The 22979-nt window shown below is 40.5% G+C and overlaps 1 protein-coding gene across 3 annotated transcripts in view; it reads right to left on the bottom strand.

Annotated features, from left to right (window-relative positions):
- Positions 1–22979, bottom strand: part of RASAL2 (RAS protein activator like 2) — a 275645-nt gene that overhangs the window by 189165 nt on the left and 63501 nt on the right. The gene's annotated exons all lie outside the window — the stretch shown is intronic.

Raw genomic sequence — 22979 nt, 5'->3', positions numbered from 1 at the left:
AGGGGAGGAGGAAAGAAGAGAGAAGGTGGGTGGGATTTAGTCAATCATAAACCAAAGTGAAGAAAGGGAAAGTTTTGAGGCAAGCTCTTGTGGCAAATGGAATATGCTTCTCCCCCGCCCCCCCCTTAATAGGGAGTAGAGTTTTGCTTTTATAAATCTACTTGGAATAAGTGGATTGGAAAAAATATTCCTATCTGTTTAACCAAAGAATTTTTTTTTTGCCCTCTCTACAGTTTAAGAAACAGCTGACTATTTTAAATTTGTTAAAGAAAATATCTGCTGCTGAACTCTGATCTCCTATGCCAAATTTCAGACCAGAACAAGATTTTTTTAAAAATAGTCTATTCATAAACCCCTGAAAATAGGAGGTTTATAATGGAAATATTGACAGACGCTTGACTAATGTTACAACAGCGACAATCAAAAAGACTTTTCTGGTAGTATAAAAGGATAATCTGGCTTGGCAGACCAATAAAATTGTCCATCCCACTACAGAACCTTTGCTTTGAGCTAGAGCTCTTTCATCAGCCAATGTACATCCCTGATAACTACAGAAGGCAAACATTGTGAATTGCTCCAGCAATTCCATTCTGAATCAACATGGAATGGGTCTGTAAAGATATCCAACTCACCACGACCAATTCCCTTTAAAAAAAATCTTGTGTTTTTTGGCATGTAGGATATAGAAAGATAGCGGCTGTGTTTACTTTAAAGTGGCCAAGTTTATGAGTAATAAAGAAAATCTGAAAAATAATCCTTGGATACAGAATACGGATTGAAAAATGTATTGCGTTGAGTCCTGTGTTTTGTAAAAACCACGTTACTCTCTGGAACAGATGAGTAAATTAATTCACTATGAAAGAAACAAGCCAATGGGCAAGAGTGTCACAGACACTGCCAAGGAGACAAGATACATCTAATGCATATGTGCCTACAATCAAGCACTGGCCAGAGGCTCAGGCTCTTGGGGGATTTCTCAGGTCATCTCCAAAATCTCAGTACTCCTGATGATGCAGTGGCTGTGGGTACACTCCAAGAGCTGCAAGCACTGCAACTACTCAAGCAATATTGAATAGACTTGGAGAGAAAGCTGGATCGTGCCCAGGCAGGCCAGAAAAGGGAGTTCACGGGCTTCAAAGTTGTCCAGATTCATTTATAAGCAAGGAATATTTTACAAACAAGTTTGCATTCAACATTTCCCATCTCTATCCTCATCCCCTGAGGAGACAGGAAAACCAGAGGACCACGAGTAAGTCAGAAGACAAGAAAGTCTCCTGCTTTCCGGTTTCTTACTGTATGGTTCAACACCTTCATCGAGAGACCAGAAAAACAGCAAATGGAAGAAAGTTCTAGGATTCAGAGAATTTCACCCCCCTATTCTCCAGTATGATTTTAAATCATCAAATAAAGCTTTGTGTTGTCAGAAAAAGCTCCCATTGGCAGATCATACTCAGAGTGCATGATACTATTTGTGTCTGGGCATTTCTAGTTCACCAGTCACTGTGCCAGCTGACTTGGTCTCACAGGGCTTGGGCTAAAGGGCTGTTTAATTGCCGTGTAGATGTTCAAGCTCAGGCTGGAGCAGAGGCTGTGGGACCCCACAAGTGGAGAGGATCTCAGAGCCCAGGCTCCAACCAGAGCACCTACACTGCAATTAAACTGCCCCATAGCCCAAGCCCAAATCAGCTTACACGGGCCAGCCATGGGTGTTTAATTGCAGTATGTAGACATATTCTGAATATCTAGGTACCAACATTTGTGTTCCCAGTACTTTCCAAATGTTGCTTTTCCCAGATCAATCGTTTCCTGGGTTGAATATTCACCATACACACAAACTGAAGCATACCATAAACAGAAATGTCTTGCAGGTATATGGCAAGGAAAAAAACAGAGCAGCTATTTGGACATTTTCCTTCATTTGTAACTTTGTAATTTCTTCAGAAAAATGCACCTGATGAACTAGATCCTCGACTACACCATAGCTCTGCTCAGTGCAGCTGAGAGAGAGAGAGAGAGAGAGAGAGTAAAGAGAGCTATATATAGACTTAGAGTTTGGTTTATGTGTTATTATTTTGACAAAAACTATCAATGTTTGTTTAAGATTTTTTTTATTTTTACTGATTCACATTTTCACAGTTGAAGAAAGTATGGAGGTCAGACAATAATTATTTAATGACAGTAGATGCAGAGATCCAAAAAGTTAAAATTTTATAATTGTTAAAACACAAATTGTCAGCATCACACATCACAACATACCAAGCAAATATCCTTAAATCAAACTCTAATAAGTTCTCAAGCAGCATTTTTCTTACTTTATCTACCTGTAAATTCCAATTATTATTGGTGGAAATATTTTTTCATTGGTTTGTGTGCATGTTCAGAGTGAAATCAGTGTTTACTGACCTGAACTGATAAAAACCTAATGCTTCCAAGTCTAGCTATATACCACCTTCACTCTTCCCTAATCCCAGGGGCTGCTGAGGAGCCAGTTCAGTCCATGCCATGGTTCACAGCAGCTTCAGGCTTTCTTAAACTATGTAGACTTGTAGTGATTTTCAAGGACACATGACTGGAACATGCTGAAGGAATCTTCAGCCGTCTAGTTAGGGCAGTTTTACAACCCCTTTGCACTGCCAAAGCTACAGAATCTGGTCCAGTGTCTGATCGTAGGGAGGACGTTTTATTTTCCCCTTTCCAAAGCCACATATTGTGATTTAGTGTGTTTAGTGGTTATAGCAGGACAGGCAGAAGAAATTTGTCTTACCCTTGAGTAGACAAGTTAGAGGAGTTTAAATAATGTGTCATAACATACATAATGTATTCTATGTTTATTTCAATCAAAAGGGGAAGAGCTCTCCACATTTCACAACAGATTATTAAAGATCTCACAGGTCACCTGTAAGGTGAGCCCGCTTTGCCTTAAGAGTGACACCACTAAAAGTTTAGCAAGGAAGTGTGTGCAACATGGATTATTGATGGAAAAGTAAATTAACCTGCCCTTGTCAAAACTTAGTGTCAAATTTGTGACAGCAATTAAGGCAAGTATGATTTTTTAAAAAATCCAGCTAAGACCTCTTTCTCCTTCCATGACTGGTTAATTTTCAGGTTTTTGAGGAGATTTCACTCTCTCAGCTCTTCTCATGTCACACAATTTTGCTATTCTGATCAGGGGATGCAGAAGTTTAAAAAAATATTTCATTCTGGCTAGGGAACTGGATAGTTCTGTATTTTTAAAGCAAAAACAATTATTTTTTTTTTGGGTTGGTAAAACCATTCCGTCTTATTTTTTTCCCCCACCATAAAGCAGCAAAGAATAGCACAACCCCAATTTTTCCTCCCTTTTTCAGTTTACTTCTAAGAAGGGGTGGGTCCAGTCAAAAGGAGCTTAGAGCCACAAACAACTCATTCTGATCAAGGACAGAGAATCACGTACGGTCAGTCAGAAGAGTCATGGAACTCCAGCAACCCAGAAGTACAGTACTTACAGCAGTGTTTCTCAATATTCTTCTGATGGAGCTCCCCTTTCTAATGAGCTGGCAGATGACTCGCACACCCGCTTCCACCTATGTCTACTCATGTCTTATTCGGAACACTTTCCTCTTTCTTTGCCGTCCATTTACTTTCTCATTCTTAAGTGCCTTGGACCTTTCTCTTCTCTAATTTTTTCTTTGCCAATTCTAACCATTCCTCAGTTTTGCTCCCCAGTTTTGTAGTTCTTCCTTCCTGTTCCCCCTTCAGCAGGAAGCTATATGCTGCTTAGAGTGGAGGCATCTGTTGGTGGTTCCACATGTCCAGGTTAGTTATGCTCTTGCTATTTAGCTTATTATCACAGGAGCGGTGAAAAGTGAGGTCTGAACCACTGGCTGCTGCCTGCACCAAAAGCCCTGTGGCTAGCTTCATTATGAACGATAGTGGAAACAGGGAAGGAAGGCAGATTGCTTTCAAGCAGCACTCCAGCTTCACTTTCAGCCTCAAGAGAACATTAATTATGGCATTTCCCCACCTGTCAGGTAGTTTCTCTTCCCTGTACGCCACCGGTTGGAGACCTCTGTCTTACCAGGTAGGGCTAAAGAGCTGTAGCCCTTTCTTTACAGAATGCATTACCTTGGAGCAAAGGGTTGAACATTGTTTGGAGACAATTACGGCTTCATTTCAATTAAAAAAAAATAGACCCAATAAATACTCGTTGAAATCTCCCTGGCAAGTTATGGAAACTGTTCAGTTTTTTTTTTTTTTCCCAAATGTTTCATGTTTTGCACTGTCCTGCCGTCAATGTCAATTTATGACCACAGGAACAACAAAAAAGGGGGAGGGAAGCGCCACTAAGAGCAGCAATGGCCACAACTGCAGCCATCAAAGAAAGTAAAAGCAGGAGAGTTAGAATGGGTTCTTCAGACGGAGAAGAACATTAGTTTTCATTTTTATAGCTACACTGACGAGACAATATTTTAATTAAGTAGTAGGAGGAACAGTAAAACATCAGGCAAATGTAGACACTAAAGTCAATTTAGGGACACAAGCAGAACCACTGAGACTGGGTAGGAGGCAACCAAAATAAATCAGATTAAATATATCAACTTAAAGCCTCCATTAGCATCTGGGGAAATTAGCTTTGTAGAAGTTTAAAAATACATAAAAGTATATGGAAGCTTGGTGTGTTTTATTCTATTTACTCAAACAATAGCTAAAACTATTTGGAAATGAATAGGTGTATTTCTGGTCAATTCTACAAAACCATGCTTGACAAGCATTCTAACAATTGCTATTAGGAATACTATATGCTTTAGTAAAGATAGAGTGGTGGTGGGGGGGTTGTTTTGTTTTTTAGTAATCATGCTAGCTGAAGACATCTTATAGTCTTCCCCTTTGCAAAATTTTAGCACATTTTCTGAATGCTGTTGAAACAGTTTGAAACCATAGTCAGTGCAGATGCAGATCATGTTTGGACATAGGGTTTTGATTGCTCTTGAGCTCAGTCATAGGACCAGATCCCAGCATACGACCAGTATGGCAAGAGCGTGTGTGCGCGCGCACGAGTGTGAGACATTAAGTTGGAAAATACACAGCTAGTTGCGTCAGCATTATTCTAAAAAAAATGGATGTAATACAACACTAGTTAAAGGCAGAATGAGACAGACAGTAGTTGATAGCTTGCCCAAGGACAGGAATGATGATCAGTCCCATTCCCTTCCCCCTCTGCTGCTGTCCTACTAACAGCTTATTGAATGACAAGACGTCATTGTCATCTTTCCAGTGGCATTTCATTTATATCAACCAATCCGCCTGCTCATTTTACTGTAATTCATCTGCAAGCTGATTTCCTATTGAACAGGATACCATAACCCATCAACATTTTTATGCCACACATTTCCAAAAAAGGATGCACTATATATGCACACATATGTAGGATAGTTAGCCTTTCTGCATGCATAATACAGGATAAAGCAACACCGAATGCAAACTATGAATTCAACTCTTAAAAGGCACCTTTAGTTGGGTGGGGAAGTTCAGACAAAAATTCTATGTTATGCTACTCTCAGTGTCAGAACTTCAGAAAGCAAAAGATGCGAAGCATTAACTCCTCCAACGACGAAAAGCCCAGGAATCTCAAATCAGAGATCAGTTTGTTTAAATGTAAATGAAGAAAGAAAAGCATTTTACTAATTACTCTCTTCATTGATGCTGCCGTTGCTCATCAAATGAAAAACGGACTTTTAAACTGAAGGAAACCTTGTCTGGCTATCTCCATTTCGCTGAAGTTCAAGATATTCTAAACAATGGCTGGCTCTTCTCTGAAAAGTTAACCTAACAATGGCACAGTGGGGCTCTGCGTTTATTGTGTCTCGATGATTTTGCATCAAATTTATTTACTCTAGAAATAAAAAGATGATTCGTCTAACTGTAAGCTCAGCAAACTCAGCCTGGGCTCAGAATCAAGCTATGTTCTATATTTCTCATGCAACGCTACCAATAATGAAGATGCTGGAAGCCAAACAAAGCCTTCAGCTACACCAGCGCAACCCCACTGTCTTCAAATTGATCTCATTTGGCCTTCAGAATCTATTGCTGTTGGTGGCATCCAAGACAGTTACTGTATCAGAGTTCTTCCACTTTGCTCAATCTGAGTCCTGTTACTCACAGGCAAGAACTCCATCATTCCAGACCATAAACTCATCATGGGAAGCATTTACATGGTCTGTTGTGTCACGATAGATTAATTTGCAACTGATTAGGCTGGGTCCCAAGCCATCCAAAGTCACCTATTACTCTGTCAACAGGTGAAATAACTGCAGTGAAAGAAACAGGCTCATTGGTCAACTGGAGAACATTTATTCAGAATATCTTCACCTTTCACCTCCTGTTTTTAACCACTGAGCATATGTGAACACAGTCCCACGGCTCACAAGAATTCTTGGCATGAGGGCTACTTTAATTCAACATTGATAATTTTGACCATACGTTCTGTTTATTTGGGGGGGGGGGGGTGTTTGAATAATCCACCAGTCATTTAATCATTTGATTTTCACACTTAAATGTACTAATATAAGCTTTGATTATTTTTTTTAAATCTTCAAAAGATAATTAACAGTATAAGATACAAAATGCAGATTTCTTTGTGATTAATTTTTTTTATTAACAGCAAACAATACGATATTTGATCTATTTCAGTCACAGGATTATAATGGAAAAAACTCTCATCATTGTTTATAATATTTTGGTAGTTCCACAAAAAGCTTTAAGTACCTTCTAAGCACTAGAAGAGAAGCCCTGCTCCAAAGCAGTTTTCAAGTACATAAAAGGTTGTTACAAGAAGGGAGAAAAATTGTTCTCCTTAGGACAAGAAAAAATGGGTTTAAATTGCAGCAAGGGAGGTTTAGAAAGTTCTTCCTAATGTCCAACCTAACTGTCAGAGTGGTTAAGAACTGGAATAAATTGCCTAGGGAGGTTGTGGAATCTCCATCATTGGAGATTTTTAAGAGCAGGTTAGACAAACACCTGTCAGGGATGGTCTAGATAATACTTAGTCCTGCCATGAGGACTAGATGACCTCTTGCGGTCCCTTCCAGTTGTACGATTCTATGATTCCAAGAAAGAACTTGAAATCTAAAAAGGCAAAAGCAGATGAAGGGAGGGCTGAAGGGAAACAACATTCAAGAAAAGTAAGGAGGAAAATGGACAGGCATATGTCTTATTAGTCACATATTTACTTGTCGGTTTCAGGAGGGAATAGGGTTTTCCTTTTGGAAGTTAAGCACACTGAGTGTTAGCAATCACTTGGAATGTCATTGATAATTTTATATTAACACTGTGAGCACGAGTAAGGCTTTTTTTTTTTTTTAAACCTTGAGTATCTTAAGGACACTGAAGAATCTCACAGATTAACGTAACACTGCTATTTCTTTTTACAATAAAAGTACACTTGCTGACTTACATACTTCAGCTACTAAAATATAAATATTCATGCTCAGTAACTAAACTATTCCCATTTAATCTGTACACAGACAAGTAAAAGATGATGCTGGTAGAAAGAGAAATGCTGCAAATTGCTAGCCAGAACATCATTCTCCTCTCTTTATCAAGAGAATCTGCCTTCTGATCATCAGATTCACAAGACAATGTTCAGTCTCGGTGCAGGACGCACCATCGCTTCTTAAAGCATAGCCAACAACTGTGGAAAGAAATACAGTCTTTCATTTTCAGCTAGTCATGAGATTGTACCCATTCCTTTAAAATAAGGAACTAGCCACTGTGAGCCATGCCTTTGCCACCTCTTGGTTTAGTAGTGCATTTATATCCAGGATTGAAGACAAACGCCACATGGAAAACTACAGTATGTTGTTCACAGTGATAGGACTGAAAAACAACCAAGCACTCTTAACTAGAGACAAAAATCCCACAAGAGGTGCTAGTCCCCAAACACCAAGTAACAGTAGCTAAACCAAGCGGTAGAGAGTAAATTCCTTTACAGAAACTATTTCGCGACCCTTAAAGATGCATATAGTACCAAGTAAGGGGTTGATACTGAAGAATATTTGGGTTGGAAAACATACATAGGCTCACTTCTAAACTGTTCTTTTGGAACCAAAACAACACTTCATTACATTAGATCAGTGGTGCGCAAACTTTTTCAGTTGCACCCCCCCACCACCATTAACAGAGTCTGTGCAGGCCCCCACGCCATTCCTGCACAGCCAAGGCTTCCTCAGCAGCAGAGCTTGGGTTGAAGGCGGAGCTGGGGGTGGAACTAGGGATAGGGGAGGAGCTGGAGCTAGAGGCGGAGCTGGTCTGAGGGTGGAGAGGGAATGAGGGCAGAGCTGGACTGGGGGTGCAGTAGGGGGTAAAGGGGAGATTGGGGGCGGAGCTGGTACTAGGGGGGAGCAGGACTGGGGGCTGAACAGGGTTGGGGCAGAGCTAGTGAGGGGGTGGAGTGGGGCTGGGAGCATGGTGCTCCCTCCCCGCCCCCCATGGGGGCTGGCCCTAGAGTTGCCAACCCTCCAGGATTGCCCTGGAGCCTCCGGGAATTAAAAATTAATCTTTCATTAAAGATTATGTCCTGTGATGAAACCTCCAGGAATATGTCCAACCAAAATTAGCAATCCTAGCTGGCCCAGGCCCTGCTGCACGTCCCCCCGAACATTCTTCAGTGTTCAGGGGGTGGCATATTCCACAATTTGAGGACCACTGTATCAGATCAAGTTTCCCTCATCGTGATATTGAAGACAAAACTTGGAATTGGATTCCTCTGTTGAGCTCCCTACCTACACAGGGGCACAAAAAACTAGATTTCTGCAATCTGGTTTAGAAAGAGGATAAACTGCAAGATATCTTGGCTATGTTTTCTTCCGTTGTTTTAACTGGGTTTACTTAATCTACTTTTACAAAACTACTTTGCATCGAGTTTACACTTACTGCTCTATCTAGTTGGTACTCTGTCACCTTTTACATTTTGTTACAACTCCAGCTACTGAAAATGAAGGGGGGGGAAGAACTATTACTAGATTTGTATAATTTGTATCACTGTAATAAGAAAAAGCGATGTGCACATTTACATAAGCCCTGCTAGAGCTGTTCATGCCAGAAAAGCGGCACACGTGTCTTAGTTTTTATTTTAAACACTGGTTGTAAAAATAAATTTTAATTTCCTAAATCCTTTTACAAAATAGTACCAAATGTGCCATTACCATCTACTTTCCCGTTAATCCTCTTCCTATAAAAGATCCAAAGAAGCCATTATATATATGTCAAATCCATGCTCATATAGTTCTTTAACTAGTTCTTTAACTAGTGCTTTAACTAGTGCTTTAACTAGTCTCTAAAACTAGTGCTGAAAATAGAAAAACATTAAGTTTGTGATCAAAACCCATGAAAATCAAGTATATTCAAATGAAGTCAACCACTTCAATCCTCCTTCTCCCTAGCTGTCTCTCCTCCATGTGAGGGTCCCCAGAGTTCCCTTTCCTCATTCAGTACTTCCCCATGACCCACCCAGCTCCACTGTAAACAACTCCTGGAGTACCAGAAGTTTTAAACACTAATTGCTTAGTAATAAGCATTACTAGTCAAGTGATAAAAATGTTAATTGCTAAGCAGTTGGAGGAGATCCAGCCCTTGACAATAAAGATTAGTTAATTTCTTTTAATGCCCTTTCTGTGAAAGCTATCCAGTTCCTGAGTGTGTAGAAGCAGAAATACGCGTACAAAATTCTAATTCATCTTTAGTATTTATTGCACTGAGAAAAAGGCCACTGAAGCATACCGCAACACTGCTTTATATAAGAACTAAGCCAACTTTAGATTCAGTACCAGATATATTTTAATATATAGCTTCCAAGTTCTCAGGAAAAATCTTTCTTACTTTAGGTATTCAAAATTTCAGACAAATCACCTCCTCCAATCACAGACAGATAGTCCAGGAAAATAAAGCATAACAGAAGGACATCAGGACACAGCCTTCACTACAAATTCAGTACTGTGCCCTATAATGTGTTGTTTGGACAGTCTGTATGCAAACACACGTAGATATACCAAAGAAAAATTTATTCAACCAGCCATAGGAAAAAGCAATCTAGAGCTTTCTATATTCTTTCACTTTCAAAGCTAACTCAGACTGCATGACACACTAGAGCTGGAACTGTACATAAAGTGCTCTAGTGCCAACCATAATTGGTAAGTTAATAAGAGTCACAGATCCCTTTCAATCACGATACATAGCTAAATAGCCTCCAAGATGACTTTCCTTCCATTTGCTAGAAAGACATTTTTCAAAATGCTAAGTTTTGTTTATGCAAAGCTAAGTAATTAATGATGTAACATCCCCTTCCCATCTCCTATCACTGGGATCCATCTGCTTCCCGCTGCAAAACTTCCTGTAGGTGAAGACCACTTCTTCTTGGACTACGTGTCTAGAACAGCGCACCTGACATATCTGCATGTGACTGCTTCACATAAGCGAATGAAGACACTCAGGGGAAAAGCTGAGCAGTATCTTAAAAAATTGCTGTGTTTGGGATCATGGTTATCTATTGAAACCTGAATTAGCATTCCTCTGAAGGCAACACTTCCAAGTGTTAATACGGCAAACTCTCAGCTAGAAATGCATGTCAGAGACTGGACCAATTTGTTAGTGCTTGCAGAAAAAGATCAGCAATTTTGAATAAATCAGAACGCAAAGCTGGTTTCCAGTATCACAATGGGCCTGTGGCCAAAATAAAGGGCAACATCCTTCTAGCTTAGTCCTCAGTCATCATGCAACTACACCACTGTCTGACATCTCTTCACCAAGGCATCCAGTAGTCACAGGACTGGCCCATGTGTTCTACCCCTCAGTGCTTTTCTTTTTACTGAGTTGACTTACAGTTGATGTAGCTACATCAGCATACATATACCAGTGCCAATTTCTCTAATGCAGGCCCTCAGTCCTGACTTGTAACAGTTGTTATTCCAGAATTGGCTTCCCCAATGTAGGTACTGCCAGCTGTGCTATGGACAAAAACATTCATGGGGCTTAACCTGAGACAAATCATTAGGACTTAAATTGAAATATGAAGTCATATATCTAAAAGAAAAAGACTAGTGGCATTAACACATTTCACCTCCTTTAGTGACAATCTTTGTAAGATCCCTCTTAACTGAAAAGAAAATCTAAAATTAACAACTGTTCTTATCCCCACTCTGATATCCATTTCTTTATGATTACAGATTGGGTTGAATACCATGTCAAAGCTTCACCAACCTACTCACTTAGCCTTTTACTGAAATTGTTTTCCAGTAGGCAAAATTACCTTTTCATCTGCCCAATCCTCTTTTCACTTGAGCCAGGGAAAAAGTATTACTCTTGGAATCTTTTAAACCAACATTCTACCAGCAGTAGACAATATTGCCAAATTTGATCACAGCATCAAGCAAACTAACTGCAAAGTTAGCATTACTGACCAAGGGAAAGGATTTGTAGCATATACATATGTTAATGGATAAATATTATACCAGAGGCCCTGCTGACTGTGTTCAAACAAAATTCACATGACCATTTTTCTCTCTCTCTCTCTCTCTGTCCCCCTTCACATACAGCTGTAGTAAGTGACCACATCCTCTACACACAGGCTGTCAAATATAATGAGACCTGATAATTTTAGCATCCACCATTTCACGCATGCACTACTGGAGATAGACACACCATATTAATGGAACATCATTCATCTGACATCAAAAGCCCTGGCTACTGTAAGTAGGAAAGGGAAGGCTAAACATCCTGCCCCACAAGCAGCATCTGTAGAATATTCTTCAACTAAATATAGAAGGGGGGGAGGAGAGGGAAAAGATAACAGAGCTTGTAATTGATGTTATCTAGCAAAAATGCTGAAGTTATATAATTCAGTCTGACTTTTTTCAAAGTTCCAGACATATCAAATTATTTTCTGGAAATTTACAGTGTACACGTGTGCAGCCATGCACTACTTCTACTGTTCCAAGTTGGACAAGTTAAAGATAATTGAAAATTGCACTTTCCTGCAGATTTACAGCTTTAAAGGAATCTGGAGCAAAGATTCATTTAATAAAAATAGAGATTAAAAGTATATTCAAATCAGTTCATCTTGCAAATCTTAAACAGTATAAAGGGGGGAAAAAAAAGTAGAACAGGACAACAAAGGTGGAGTCTTAGGTTTGTTGTTACAATCCCACTGGGGAGGACACTAAATTCCACTACTATGCATTGAGCTGTCCATAGGGAAGTAGAGAAGAGAAGACGGGGTGGTACCTCTGAAGTCAATTCCACCATCTAATAAGATTTTAATGTGGCAGCAGCAGAGGGGAGGATGATAGAAGGAAAGGCAGGAGACGTAAGCACAGCAGCACCCTTATATAAGCTTATTCTGGGAAGGGCAACTAGCTACTATACAAATATCCATTTGAATATAAAAAGAGAATGTTACGTTACACAATAAACAAAAGTTAACTGAGGTGCTCTGGTATAGAACGAATAGATTCTAGGCTAAGATCTGTGGTGATAGCACACCCAATTTCTTCAGTTAATGAGAACTCAGCTGCAGCTATACTGCTGTAGGTGGTAACGTCATCTGTAAAGTGTGTTCAGTATTGGTTTAAGCCATAAGGAAAAAGGAAAGTCAATTGTTAATTTAGATTATTAATTCATTAGATTTAGATTCTAGACATAGAGGAAGACGATCTCAACAGTAATCACAGTTTAACAATTCTAAATTTAGGTCAAATTTTGGGGCCTACTCTAACGAGAAATGTCTTCTGGATTTTAAATAAATTTTCAAGTATTTAAAGAACTTGCTATGTAAAAAGACATTACTTTCCTCGACAAATTGTAAAAACTAATTGGTCTCTTGGGACCTAAACAAAGATACTGCTGTGTATTGTTGCTCCCCCTCTACTCTCAGTCTCTCCAGCAACAACAAATTAAATATATTTCAAGACCTAAGTAAATATTCAATGTGATGGCCCTTCACTAACAAGTTATGTAAATTTCAACTACTATTGCAGGGGGCTTTTGTCAAATTAAAAGGTTGAATTTTGTAAGAAACAGAAATAGTAGCCTTTAATTGTGGGTTTGTTCTGAATGACTGTGTAAAAATGGCACAGTCTTACCCAAAGAATCTGCTCCATATGTGTATTGAGTCATATCTATTGACAACAGTGAGAAAAACTAAGTTATTTTACTCCTGTTACCACAAAGGACACGGTTATAGCTAAGGGCTTGGCGACACTTACATTTTAGAGCGCTCTAACTTGCTGACTCAGGGGTGTGAAAAATCACCCCCCTGAGCGCAGCAAGTCAGAGCGCTTTGAAGCGCTAGTGTAAACAGGCTCCGAGCGCTGGAAGCCGCACTCCCAGCACTCGGAGCTGATCCCCTCGTGGAGGTGGATTACCAGGAGCGCTGGGAGACCTCTCTCCCAGTGCTCGCGCGCGACCACACTTGCACTTCAAAGCACTGCTGCGGGAGCGCTCACACGGCAGCACTTTGAAGTTTCCAGTATAGCCACGCCCTTTGAGAAAATAAGCTAGAATGGAAATATTTACACCTTCCTCTGAAACAGCTACATATCGTCCACCTAGAGGGCAAATTACTGGATTAAAAGGATTATTGATCTGATCCAGAATGGCAATTCCTCTGTTCCTATTATACATATAGCTAGCAGAAGTTAGAAGCAACAGATACGCTGACCAAAACCTCTCAAAACCACATGTGCAGAAATTGCTCTGATTTCACAGACTGTGTTTTGTGAACCAACAATCCACAATAATAGAACACCTGAACACTGGTGACAGAAGCGTTCTAACAGAGTGAACAAACAGCTTTTTTTCCAGCATACTATCCCCATGAATCCCCCATACTATCCAAGCATACTATCCCCATGAAACACATCTGAAGTTGTAACTTCTCAGAAACTGGAAAACCTGCAAAAAAGCCAACATCTTCATTCCAAACCAAGAAGTAAAATCAACCACTGCTCAATCAAACAGTATTCTCCAGTACCATTATACACCAATATATTATTATGGTATAAATAAGGAACAAACTTCAGCAATATCCATAATTACAGTGTTTACGTTCTGCTGTGTAAATACCACAAATCTTTAATAGAAAAATTCTGTCTCGTATTATGGTTCCTGCACTGGTGTTAGCTAAGAGGCTGTGGAGGACAAGGTGGAAATACCGACAGTGGTGGCAACACCCATTCATCTGCTGTATTTGTTTTGGAATTTTTGCCCCAAATTTTCTCCCCTTTCCCCCAGAACACAGAACATACATATCAGGCAGATGACCCCAGCCTTTGCTACCTTGGAAGCATTATGAAGACAACTTCATTACTCTTTTCCATATGCCAAGTGCTCATGCATTCAGGATTTCAGTTTAGCGATAAGAAACCCCAATGGGCAGACCCAAGGGCTTTGGTGCCCTTATTAACAAAGTAAAAAAGACTTACCAGATGTTTTCAAGGGAAAGGTCAGACAATTAAGTAAGTTGTAAAAAGAAAAGGAGTACTTGTGGCACCTTAGAGACTAACCAATTTATCTGAGCATGAGCTTTCGTGAGCTACAGCTCACTTCATCGGATGCATACTGTGGAAATTGCAGAAGACATTATTATATACACAGACACCATGAAACAATACCTCCTCCCACCCCACTCTCCTGCTGGTAATAGCTTATCTAAAGTGATCATCAAGATGGGCCGTTTCCAGCACAAATCCAGGTTTTCTCACCCTCCACCCCCCCACAGACAAACTCACTCTCTTGCTGGTAATAGCCCATCCAAAGTGACCACTCTCTTCACAATGTGTATGATAATCAAGGTGGGCCATTTCCTGCGGGAATCCAGGTTCTCTCACCCCCTCACCCCCCTCCAAAAACCACACACACAAACTCACTCTCCTGCTGGTAATAGCCTATCCAAAGTGACCACTCTCCTTACAACGTGCATGAAAATCAAGGTGGGCCATTTCCAGCACAAATACAGGTTTTCTCACCCCCCCACCCCCGAGTGGTCACTTTGGATAGGCTATTACCAGCAGGAGAGTAAGTTTGTGTGTGTATGGTGGTGGGGGGGTGAGAAAACCTGTATTTGTGCTGGAAATGGCCCACCTTGATTTTCATGCACGTTGTAAGGAGAGTGGTCACTTTGGATAGGCTATTACCAGCAGGAGAGTGAGTTTGTGTGTGTGGTTTTTGGAGGGGGGTGAGGGGGTGAGAGAACCTGGATTCCCGCAGGAAATGGCCCACCTTGATTATCATACACATTGTGAAGAGAGTGGTCACTTTGGATGGGCTATTACCAGCAAGAGAGTGAGTTTGTCTGTGGGGGGGTGGAGGGTGAGAAAACCTGGATTTGTGCTGGAAATGGCCCATCTTGATGATCACTTTAAATTGCAAAAAGAAAAGGAGGACTTGTGGCACCTTAGAGACTAACCAATTTATTTGAGCATGAGCTTTCGTGAGCTACAGCTCACTTCATCGGATGCATACTGTGGAAATTGCAGAAGACATTATATACACAGAGACCATGAAACAATACCTCCTCCCACCCCACTCTCCTGCTGGTAATAGCTTATCTAAAGTGATCATCAAGTTGGGCCATTTCCAGCACAAACTAACACGGCTGTTACTCTGAAACCTGTCAAATAAATTGGTTAGTCTCTAAGGTGCCACAAGTACTCCTTTTCTTTTTGCGAATACAGACTAACACGGCTGTTACTCTGAAACCTAAGTAAGTTGTGTGTACCTTTCCAGCATTTTAAATATTTGAGTTATGTTCATTACACACACAAAACGATTAGTTTCACTTATAGTTAACCACTGAAGTATGTGAAACTTGCTGGTCTGATTCCTATTTTCTGACCTGCGCAGTGACTGCTGAATGAGAAGCAGACAAAGAGGTTACTATCTATTAGACTCGACTACCATCACTTCGTGAGGAATAATTGGCACCACAAGTTGCAATATAGGGAATATAGAGAGGAAGTGGGGTCTGCTGTTTAGTGCAGGAGACCAGCAGGTGAATTAATTAGTCCAGGACTCCTGACTCAGTTTCTGATCTTGGGCGAGAAATTTAATCCCAGTGGTCTTTGTAAAACCGGGATAATGCCTTGAAGTGTATCCAAAATGCCATGCAGACATTAGTCAGTGATTTTAAATAAGATGTCATCACTACCTTATAATTACTATCTACAAATCAGGCCATGTGAATGTCAGTAAGTAGAAATGGATGACAGGGAGGAAATATGACAACCTGTCAAAAATCTTGGGAGACTATAAGAAGCTCTTTAGTATATTCTGAGACATTCAGTGATACAAAAATCAGCTATTTGCTGATAGGGTTTGTGATGTACCTCCAAGACCAGGATCAGGGAGGTACAAGAATAATGAAGGAAAGATCCTCCATTCAAGTGGAAAGCAGCCTAGAACAATGAGGTGACTGAAGATTAAGGCCTTGTCTACACTGCCACTTTACAGCACTGAAACTTTCTCGCTCAGGGGTGTGAAAAAACACACCCCTGAGCGATGCAAGTTTCAGCGCTGTAAAGTGACAGTGTAGACAATGCACCAGCGCTGGGAGTCGCGGTCCCAGCACTGATAGCTACTCCCCTCGTGGGGGTGGATTTTTGGGGTTTTTTTTACAGCACTGGGTGAGCGCTCTCCCAACGCCGGTGCCGCAACTACACAGCCACGTTAAAGCGCTGCCACCGCAGCGCTTTAATGTTGGTAGTGAAGACATACCCTAAAAGAAAGCAGTTCTCCCCAGGTTGTTTGCAGGGGCTAGAGCTGGGCAAATAGAAAATCGCAAGAGAAAGGAAGGAACAAACAGAAAGGTTGTTAGCTCAGCAAGCATACATTTTAACTGCTGGTCGGGTTTTGACTGCTGGATCTGAATAATCTGAAGGGAGCTCAGTGGAGGAGTTAGAGGAGGCTCCGTGACCAGGAACAGAAGACGGAGCCAAGGAGTGAGTTCCAGAAGAGGGGATCTGGGACCCCAGGAGCCATTGACCAAGCCTTTGCAAAGAATGCTCTAGAGTGGTGAGGGCTCAGGAACTAATTGCCTACAGGTATTTATTATTTTGCCTAAATTTGAGTTTCTCTTGTGATTTGAAGTCCATGAGTTATTTGCTTCAATTATGTGTCCCTGAAGAGTTAAATTATAGAACAGAATATCCAGGAGGATGAAGCTCTGGGGAGGGAGTGCTAGTGCAGCTGAGCGGGTCAGCACTGGTCCTGGTGGCCCAATGCAGCTGGACCAGAGGATCCCATTTCCTAGAAGTGGTTCCAGACAGATACTCTCTACCTGAGAAGTATGTCCAAGAGGCCAGAGGCTGTGGCTAAACCCTGCTGAAAACCCAGGGGAGTTTAGAAGCACACAGATCCAACATGAGTATCCAAACACAGTTGGCAGGCGAGCATCCAGGAGAGAGAGCTATGCCAGGACTATCATTTTAAAATAAAATAGCCTTTCTGTGCCAGTTTATTTATATTTAAGTCTAATGCTAAACTAAATATATTTGAAGGTAACAATATACAGGAGGCTCTTCCCAACAACAGAAGGATATACGATAACTCAATGGTCAGAAGAGGAAGGAAGGAAGAGATTGGCACTTTCAGAAGACTATTTATGGAAAGATTTTGCCATACACACACACCCCTTCACCACCAAAAAGAAAAAAGAACAGTATACATGCATGGCTATACATCTGTTTGAAGAATGTGTTCTAGGCAAGGACTCCCATCACCAACATTACCCCTCTGAGCAGACAGTCCTCTGTATTCTGTATGGCAGCCAGAGAGAGGCATAACCCCAATCCTGAAAGAACCACACACAACAGCAGCCTCAGGCGATGTCCATGACATCAGTACTTTGTTTCTTCATGCCTCATTACTGTTCTGGAGAGATTATTTCACTTTCAAGTTCCAAACTATTTTGTTTTGGGTTTCGTTAAGCATGAACATTCACTTACCAGATGACTAAACTGCATATTTCTGAGTCAATCCTAAATCACCTGTGCATACAAAGTCCAGTTCTTCAAGCTATGAAAGCTGCACTAAGGACCTTACCTACAATAGGCAACCTAGTCTTAAGCAACCACTTAAATATATTCTCAAACGTTTCTGTTACAATATTTTCCCCAGTTTTAACTGCAGACTCCTCTACCATGGGCTGAGTTTTTCTGGCCCTTTGTGTTAGTGCTTAAAAGAGAGTCTACTCTGCAATTCATACCTCTAACACTTTTCATCTGATCATCTCAAAAGCATTTACCAACAAACAACTAAGTTTCAACATCCACAGTGAGGTTACTATTACATCCTCTTATCAACAAATAGATGTACACAGAGGTTAAAAGACTTCTAAAAGGCCCCACTGCAAGTCATTGGTAGAACTCAGAAATAAACCCCAGAAAGCTGCAATTACTAATCCCCAACTAACGACTGGATCCTGTTGCCTCCTGTACAGAAAGATAATATAGGAGTGACTCATCCATTCTTAAAGCGCCATTCTGTTGCCTGAGCATATCCTATGGGATTTTATTTACTTCCTTCAGTGGCAAAATCACTACTTTTTACTCCTATTAGCCTAGAAGATTTAGTGCAGCTATGTACTATGTTCTGTTCAGATTCAGACCACAATCAACAGAACTGTTAAGTAAGTACTGACTGCAGAATCTGTTTTACACATGATGTGAGCAGCAAACAACCCAGCTTGACTTCCACACTGCAGGGTAAGTTTCCAGGCAGTTAGTAAACCAAAAAACCCCAACAAATATGATGTCACTCAGACACAAACATGGATCCCCATGTCAGTTCTTAACAGACACTTCAGAGTAATGCACTGCACTTTTAAAGCAAGACCAAAAAGGTAAATTTGTGCATTTCAATCCCATTAGGCCAGTGGTTCTCAGCTTGCGGCCCAGTCAGCACACAGCTGAGGCCCATGTGACATCTTCCGGGCCATACAGGTAGTATTGGATGCAGCTCACAATGGTAAATAGGTTAAGAATCATTGCGTTAGGCGAAAAGTAATTATAGGTTCACTTATTTACATACTATAATTCTTATTTTTTTAAAAAGCTGCTCTAAACACCTGAAGCCCTCTTATTCTAATGACAGAGCCTCACAAGCAGAGGGAAACTGCTGCAATCAGTTACCAGGATTTAGATTTGCAAAACTGTCAGTAATGGTCAAAGTGATATATATTTTCCAGCAACCGAGTGTGTCTGAAGCATCCGATTTGGAGGATTTTAATAGCTCCAAGACAGATTTTTGAGGGGGGATTTTTATTTTAAAAAAAGCAAACCAGTTGAACATAGATTAACACATGCACAATAAGCCAGTGACCTCGTTTAAACAATATACCAATTATTGTGACAAATCTCACTGCAAGTCTAAAAATAAACTTTAGGACAAGAAAAATTGAAAGGGATTTTAATGCTCTGTAGGATTCTTGTATTTACTGTTTACCTAATTATCCAAATTAATGTGCAATTTGGATTCTCTCCCTCCTTGAGGCTGCATAACCATTTTTCAGCACTCCAGCTTACATGGCCTAGGACAAAGGAGTTTTAGCTGGAGCTGGAAACGCAGCACAATCCCGCACAATGGATTCTGGCAGTGCACTTGGTGTGATTTCAAATTTTGCACCACTGTTTGGGTATGTGCGCATTCTAATTCGCACAGACAGGCCAATGCCTGACAAGAGGCAAATAGGCACCACAAAACTGAGTCACAATTGCAGAAACGGGAAAATTTTTATAAAGGCTTAGGAAAAATATGTTCCATTTACAAGCCATCAGCAGTGTCAAATTTCTGGTATCCAAACAGGAAACAGTGAAAAAGAGTTCTTTATTTTAGTCTGAATTACATTTGAGGAATTTTACCAGTTGTGTGGTATCATCCTGTCACAGCAAGTAAATCTGCTTTAGATAGTTAATGTGACATTTATCCTTACTAAAACTCTTTTGGGAAGTATACGTTGTTGCTCCTCTGCAGTATTAATCCAAACTGTCTCCTTAGGCAAACCAAGGTAATTATCCAGAGACTACCGTTCCAGAATGGAGAATAAATTCACACCACAAATATTTTTGGGTACAGAATACAAGAAGTTATATACTCTATGTATATTCTCTTCCACAAACAATATGGGAATGTACAACCTTTAAATAAGCAAAGAACCTGCTCCTGTATGTGGTGGAAAACATACAGAATTCACAGCAGATTAAGAACCTGAAATCCAGAATATAAACACAGTGATCCGGTGAAATTTATACTCCTTATGAGTGGCAGGAAGTGCTATTGAAATCCTTCCCTTTCTTACAGAGAGCACCAATGACCCCAAGAATTCACTGGCATTCCTTGTCAGTCAATATCCATTTTAAAAAAACCCTCAGACTACATAGCACATAAAAACAAGAGACCTTGCCTTATTTAGAATAAAATCTTAATTGCTGCCATTCCCAACCCTGATCTCAAGTTTCCTATTTTATTATACATTAAAATATGTTCCATGTTTGTTCTTGCTCATTAAATCAAAATAAGTCATCTTGTAAATTTCTCCCTTCAGTTATCATTGTTGGTATTCTCTTCAAACTATTTTCCTACATTTCTATTCTCCACAGTTACAGCTAGTAACATTTCATAACTATTTTTCTTAAACTAATAAGAAATTTACCATACTTGGATCAATTATATGGAAATTTGCAGTAATTTGCAGTAATGATTGTTAGTCAGGGAAAAAACAAATGCACATTGAACTTGGTTTATTTATAAGCATCTTCAAAGAATCTTGGAAACATTCCACTTTGGTCTGATGATGCGCAGGAAGGAGAGTAGGGGGAAGAGGCAGAGAAAAAATAAGTACGTTTCTGGAAAAAAGCAAACAAAACAAAACAGGAAATCCTCTTGATTCAGTATCACAACAATGTATGCCAGACTAAACACAGGCCTGACTTCCTGCTCCCTCCACTCTGCAACAAGCAAGGAAAAGGCAAGGACATCACTCATGTACATCAGTAACAGTCCTGTGAAGTCTTACATGGATATAGTGCCTTCAAAATAGTGGCTTAATATTACAGAAAATATTACCTACAAAAAACTACATTAGAAGAACATTAAGGTTCCAAATCAAGCCCTCAAAATTAGGAAATACTTGAATTAAGTTGCCTGTAGAACTCTAATTCAGCTCTCTTATGTGCATGCGTAATGATCCAGTAACTACATCATCACATCCCCCCAGCCTGTCCCATTCTGATTCTGCTCCCCCACCATTCCTTGCCAGCAACCTGTCCTTATTGCTATTATGTCCCTGTTCTTCTCGTCTTTCACCCCAAACAGCTTGTTTCCGTTCATGCTCCTCAGCCCTGCATTCTGGGGTCTACATCTGAGTCGATCTTGTTCCTCCATCATGCAGCCTGGGTGCCAACAGCAAGAGTTTGGAGAGCACAGGTAAACAGCAAAGCACACAACACACATACATTCCAACAGGACTATGCTGAATAGGGATGCATTTAAACATGTGCTTAAATGTTTTGCTAAAATGGGCCGCAGTCTGAAAAGAGGCTGTCTGCAAGAATACATAATGAAAATACAGGTGTTGGAGCCATAATAGTAATTTCTAATTATTTCAAGTCTACAAAGTTACTGCTGTACATTTTTGTATGGTTATGTTAATAAAAATCAATTTTGTTGCAGCCTGTAGGTTAATTCTGTATGGGCTTGAGGGTATATTGTTCATGCCACGTGACATCCTCAGGGCCATACAGGTAGTATTGGATGCAGCCTACAATGGCAAATAGGTTGAGAACCACTGCTTTAGGCACTTGTAATATTCATTTTCACTGTGCAATCTATGGGGCTACATCTTGTCCAACCAAAAAGCAGTTTCACACAGGTCGTTTGGCATCCCACTGCTTTATACCCTCCATAGTTCCTTGGCATATGGTCATGATCTTGTTCCACAAACCAGAGGAATGGGCAGTATACACAAATTAACAGATCCTAAAAGGTCAGTGGGGTACTGAGGAACAGGGAGCATTACCTAACCTTAGTGATTAACAGCAGGGCAGCAATGTCTCCACCTCGGTTGTATCTCCCAAGCTCCTGAGGTCTTTTAAGTACATAAAGCAAGTGCTATCAACTCTTGTGACTTTACAGCCTGCAAGAGCCAATTTGACAAAGATATGAGAAACTCCAGCATTTAGGTGATTTCCACTCTGGCGTGGGGAAAACCCCTGTGACTGACTGCCTTCCCTACCTCCTGCAGAAGAGCAGAGCAGGCAATCAGGGCTGCTCCAGGAGGTGGAAAGAGCTCTCCCTCCACTCTTCAGAAGCAGAGAGGACTTTATGAGAAGAGATAGGGGAGACGAAGCAGGTGATGCCATTCTCACAGGAGGAAGGGGAGGATGAAACAAAGAGCCCAAGAAGCATTTCTGCTCTCTCTTCACCCCTCCAAAGGGAAGGGGTCCATAATTACATCCTGGGATGGGATGTAATTATGTATGTATGAATGTACGTATAAATGAATGTATAAATAAAACATCCTGGCACAGAATTAAATAAATTAAAACTTCTGAGTTTGGGGAAACCAGACACTCCACACCATCCAGCAGCCAGCAAGAGCTCCTGCAGCATGTGAGGGAGTGGAGAGATGAGGGAATCATTTAATTCAATAAATTTGGGACAGCTGGCCACTCTGTCTCTCTAACTGACAAATACTTGGGTGGGATGGGAGAGTTCAAAAATCAAAAGAAAAACATGTTTTTTAAAATCTCATGATGTTGGAGCCAAGTTTGTAATTTTTGGAGTCTGACAGCTTTTTTATTTTTGGGGTTGGCAATACTGTAAAGGACCTAAGGAGGTCCACAGAGGTACAGTGAGGAGAATACCCCGCTATGCTGCCAAGGTTAATATCAGTTTGTTAAGTATTTCATTGGAGCATGCAATGAGTACTTAACACCACCAATTGCTGAATGTCT

This window comes from Chelonia mydas, chromosome 8 (assembly GCF_015237465.2).
Source record: "Chelonia mydas isolate rCheMyd1 chromosome 8, rCheMyd1.pri.v2, whole genome shotgun sequence".
NCBI lineage: Eukaryota > Metazoa > Chordata > Testudines > Cheloniidae > Chelonia > Chelonia mydas.
Note: the sequence above shows the minus strand (reverse complement) of the source record. Positions and strands in the feature narration are given on the sequence as shown.